This window comes from Atta cephalotes (genome assembly GCF_000143395.1).
Source record: "Atta cephalotes unplaced genomic scaffold scaffold00003, whole genome shotgun sequence".
Classification (NCBI taxonomy): Eukaryota; Metazoa; Arthropoda; class Insecta; order Hymenoptera; family Formicidae; genus Atta; species Atta cephalotes.
In genome coordinates this window covers 7,230,065-7,235,402 of record NW_012130067.1, presented here as the reverse complement: position 1 = coordinate 7,235,402, position 5,338 = coordinate 7,230,065, and the positions used below count along the sequence as shown (strand labels likewise).

At 40.6% G+C, this 5,338-nt stretch overlaps 1 pseudogene; it reads right to left on the bottom strand.

Moving 5' to 3' along the window:
* Positions 1-2,573: 2,573 nt before the first annotated feature.
* Positions 2,574-4,008, bottom strand: LOC105625790 (annotated as a pseudogene).
* Positions 4,009-5,338: the final 1,330 nt, after the last annotated feature.

Here is a 5,338-nt window from a genome sequence, read left to right as displayed (position 1 = left end):
AGCGCTCTTTATCATTCATGTCGAAATCATTGTTTTTGAATCTTTTAATTAATTTAATTTTTGCAGGTTGTTTTAAATAAAGCATACCATAAGCCTTCACTAGCAAACGATGACTTTCAGCAGCAGATTTCTTGAGATTAAAATAGAAAAGTAATTTTTTCCGAAAATACTCTTTTTTGGTACGAAAACCGACATTTTTAATGCGATAAAAAATTGTCCTTTGCATCTGATTCAAAGAATGTTACATACTGATTATTAATGCCTTGACAGTACTTTCGTATATATCAGCAATCACTTTCGATGTTGAAATAGCACAAATATTGACCTTTCTTGGTCAATAGTGAGAATTAATTTAAATACTTATATATATTAGTTATATACAAAAAATTTCTAAAGAAAAATTGTATCAATTATCCCCGATCTCTCCTATTTTTAAATTGTAATTGACATCTCTCCTTTTTCTCTTTTTATATGACGCTTTTGGCTAATTCATATGCATTAACAATAAGAATGTTTAATAAATAAATTAAGGAGAAATAGTCCATGTAAGGATGTTTTTTATAAAATTAATTGTCATATATTAAAAACAAAATAAATAGGTTACAGACGTTTCAACATCGTAATTGTATTTTCTTCAAGTATGAACGTAATAGACCAGTATATAAAAGCATTCCAATAAAATAAAATAAAGTTGTAAACAGTAAAAAGTTATTAGAATTGAAAAAACATTGTTAAAGTGAAAAGACTATTATCTTCATCTTGATGGATATTCAAACTGTTAAGAAAATCATTATAATAAAAATAAGTAGAATAAAAACTTTGATTCAATATCAGTGAAAGAGAGAATAAGACAGGAAGGATAATCTCGCATGAAAGAAAAGTAAGGCGATGACAATGTTCAAATAACGAGATACAGTTTTCTTTTATGTTCTATTCACAAGATTATAATAAAGATTAATAAATTAAATTCTTGCGAAAACCGATGTTCCCGTGTTTTTACAGAATGATACTTTTCCGATTGCGATCGATGATCGAACGTGACAGCAATTGAACGTAATGGCGGTTAACTGACTTCCAGCAAGAATCTGCAATTGGCTGTCCATTTTCTGAGGAGAAACCCACCTGCCGCGCACAGCTGGCGGAGTTCGGTTTGCACGGCAATTATCTCGAGAATGTTAAGTTCCGGTTATGATGTCATCGACGTAGCTGTCGCGCTGTAGTTCGGCGAAGTCTCGTGAAAATTTCGATTTCTCGTTGGTGAGTTGACGGAGGATACGACTTGCGAGAAATGGCACGATAGCCCGTACGTCACCGCGTTCAGTCTGTACTCGCGAATCAATTCGTCCACCGAAGGGCGCCAGAGGATGCGTTGGTAATCTCAGTTTTCAGAGGATACGAGAATTTGGCGGTACATTTTCTCAATATCCGTCACGAGCACATATCTGCCAGCGTGTAAGTATGTCGGCGAGAGTTGGCAATAAGTTAGCACCAATCAGCAGATGAGAGTTGAGAGACTCACTAAACCCTGTCATCTATGATCCAGTTTGATAGACGTACTTAATTCTCGCAGCATCCCATGGTGAGATAGATAGCACTTTCCTTGCTCTCTTCTGAACTAGCTGACCTCAACACGAGTTTCCATGTGATTTAATTCGTACTCTTTCTGGAAGTCGCGGTAAAGTTTCCCGAATCGGGGATCTCGCTCACACTTTTATTTCCACGAATAGCAATCATTCTGCTGACTGACAAGTGTCCTTGAGAGTTGATGGCGGAAAGGCGAACGACAGACAATGTATCGGTTGGTAGCCGTGTGTGCGTAAATTTGAGAAAAGATCTCTTTACAGAATTACTCCTCGGATGTCAAAGCGGCGGGAGCGGGAGTTTCTTTTTCCTGCTCCCAAAAACGCTGCACGAGCGTGTTCAGTTCATGGTTCGCATGCACTGAAGAGAGCGGCGTGGGGTTGCAGTTGGATTTTCACTACATCCTCCTGAGAAAATCCATCCTAGCAGCGTACACTGAGCGACGGGAGCCTGCAGAGCCCTTCTGTGGAGGCTTTCTTGTAAAATGATGGAACACATTCTGCGCCGAGCAGGGCAACTCCACGGGATCGGTGGCCATGAACTGCGGATCGGCGAGTTGGAGGCTCTCAATGGGGGTCACGTAACATTTGGCAGCCGCGTCTTGATAGAATGAAAGACGCGATAGGATAAAGACTTCATTGACTCTGGATCTGAGGTTAAGTGTCACTTTCCCGCGACTAGCGGGCTCCCGCTCGAATGAGAGCCTCCGATTCCGAAGAGACAGCAGCTCAGATTCTTGGCAGGCGCAAGCGTTGCACGAGAGATCAGCGAGACTTCAAATCTTTGATCGACGCCCTTGATCGACGGGATGAGGATCTCGGTGATAATGAGTCTCACCGTAGCAAATAGAGTTGCTTTGTTGTCCTCGTCTTGGCGCACAACGGACAGAGCGCTCACTTCGGCGAGTTTCAGAATAGCATATGCTTCGTACAGAAGCAAGTGATGTTTGACTTTGCATGTGATGCATATTTTGATTGATTGATATCTCGTAATCAGATGAGAACCAAGGCAATTTGTAATAATCGATGTGTCTCTGCGACGGCTTTTCGATCCGCTGCGGACTTGGCTTTGAATAACTCGCACATCATGACGTTGTGTTTGCCCTTATACAAAACACAGCAAGAGGCGTCGACAGCTCGCTTGGCGACATGCGATTTCGCAGCTTTGAGGATAAGAGTTCGCTTCGCGATGAAATCCGTGAGAGTGTCATGATCCGGCAAATCCGTTGAACCACTAGACTTTAAGATTCTTATTCGAGGCGAGTCTTCGGGTCGAAGCCCATAAAAATTAATTTGTCTTCCAATACTGTCCTGGCCATTTATGGCATTAATGGCTGCATTATAAATGCGGTTGAGCTCTTCGGCGGTGTCACTTTTCAATTTTTGTACGGCGGTGAATATGTAAAAATTGGAGCGCAACAACTCCTTTTTATTTTCATAGTGCTTGTACAAAAGTGTCCACGAGGGCAAATAATTGTCTCCGATCACAATTAATGGACCTATCAATGTTTTAGCGGATCTCTCCAGACAATGCTTTAAATGGTGGAATTTCTCTACGTTCGAGACGGATTATTCTCAACGAATTAAAATATATCTCGAGAGCCAGTCTTCAAACGCCCGAAAATGGATTGGATTTTCAAATGTGGCAATGTTGATTTGGTGACGAAATTAGTTCCCAATTCAATCTGAGGGACGGAATCTGAGTGCTTAGCCTTGATCTTCGTCAGTCGCTAAGCACTCAGATTCCGTCCCTAGAACGTAGTCGTTCAACAGATTACGCTGCTGCATGTATTTCGGCAGAATCGGCAAATTGGGATGTGCTATACTCATTTTCGTCGAAGGCTTCCTTGTAGTGAGCTCGTGTTGCCTTTCAAACTTGGCCCATAGCTGATCGAGAAGAGTCAGGCGAGTTTCGTGAGGTTTGCTATACCCATCTTCTTCAAGTTTGACATTGATCTTGCCATGCAAGTGGATGTCACTTTGAGCGGTTAACAAAGTATTTATGTCCATACTCATATGTTCACTCACTTATTTTCTTTCTTTGTTCTTTTAATTATCACGCGTCCCGAACGCGACGACATTTCCGAGCATGCGATACACGGCGCAAACAAATCCGAAAAATTAATATTGAAGAGAATAAGGCAAGAAGAATCTCATGTGAAAGAAAAGTTAAGCGATGACAATATTCAAGATACAGTTTTTAGTTACAGAAACGAGATACAGTTTTCTTTTATTGCACTATTCACAAAATTAACAATTTTATACAATAAAGACTAATAAATCATATTCTTGCGAAAACTGATGTTCCCGTTTACTTACAGAATGATACTTTTCCGATTGCGATCGATGATCGAGCGCGATGGCAGTTGAACGAAACGGCGGTTAATTCTTTAGCGTAAAGAGCAAAAGTCTCGACGTATCTCAACATAGCGGTTAACTTGCTCGACGGCCAGGTGCCGGCTTTTATAGAGTCAGTTATACAAGGGATTCTTCCAGTCGCCTATGAGATTTTCGAAAATTTGAATTTTTGAGGTAACCTCACGATTTGCGCCGCGATTGGCAATCTTAAACGAAGCCGGTAAAAGGAAACGATACGACTGCTACACGTGACCAAAAAAAGTTCGATGTTTGTGATTGGGACGTGAGTTACGCTTATTGCGTCGCCTTTATCTTTATTTTATGATAGCGGGATAAAAAATTACCTATGCATTGGGAAAAATGTGTTTCTAAGTCCGGAGATTATGTAGAAAAATATTGGGAGTACAAATTAGTTCGATCCGTTTCCCTAAAGATGGCTCCAGTTGTTGTGAATGGTTCATAGTGACAGCTGATTTTGGCGGTTTCAGAGAGGTTAAACATCTGCTAATAATATTCAGTTTATATCGCTTTGAGTTTCATACAAAAATCTTTATTTTTATTGTGTTTGAAATGTTGAATTTTGTGTTAACCAAGCAGCATTTGCGGGAGGTTTTGATTTTCTGCTTTAATTGGAAGAAAAGTGTAGCTGAAGCTCATCGAATGCTTGTCGAAGTTTATGGTGACACTGCTCCAACTGATAAATCATGTAGGGAATGATTTCGATCAAGGATGAAGATTTCAGCGTTGAAGACAAGCCTCGCTCTGGACGAAAAATTCGAAGACAAAGAATTAGAGGCATTATTCGAAGAAGATCAGAGTCAAACGCAAGAGGAGCTTGCAGAATCATGGGGATAACTCAACAAGCTGTTTCTGTACGATTGAGAGCCATGGGAATAATTCAAAAACAAGGAAATTGGGTGCCTTATGAACTGAAACCGAGAGACGTTGAAAGGCGATTTTTCACTTACGAACAGCTGATTCAAAGACAACAGAGAATAGGTTTTTTGCATCGGATTGTGACTGGAGATGAGAAGTGGATATTCTACGACAACCTCAAGAAGAAAAAATACTACGCTAAGCCCGGTCAATCGTTGCCATCGACCTCAACATCAACACCACGGTCGAACATTCGAAGATCAAGATGCTCTGTATCTGGTGGAGCCAAAAGGGTCTTGTTTACTATGGGCTGCTGAAACCTGGCGATTCCATTACGAGCGATCAATATCGGCTACAATTGATTCGTTTGCATGCATTGCGAGAAAAACGGTCGGAATACGAGCAAAGACATGATAAAGTTTTTCTTCATGACAACGCTTGGCCTTATGTCGCTAAAGTAAAAAATATTTGGAAACGCTCAAATGGGATGTTTTACCGCACCCGCCATATTCTCCGGACATTGT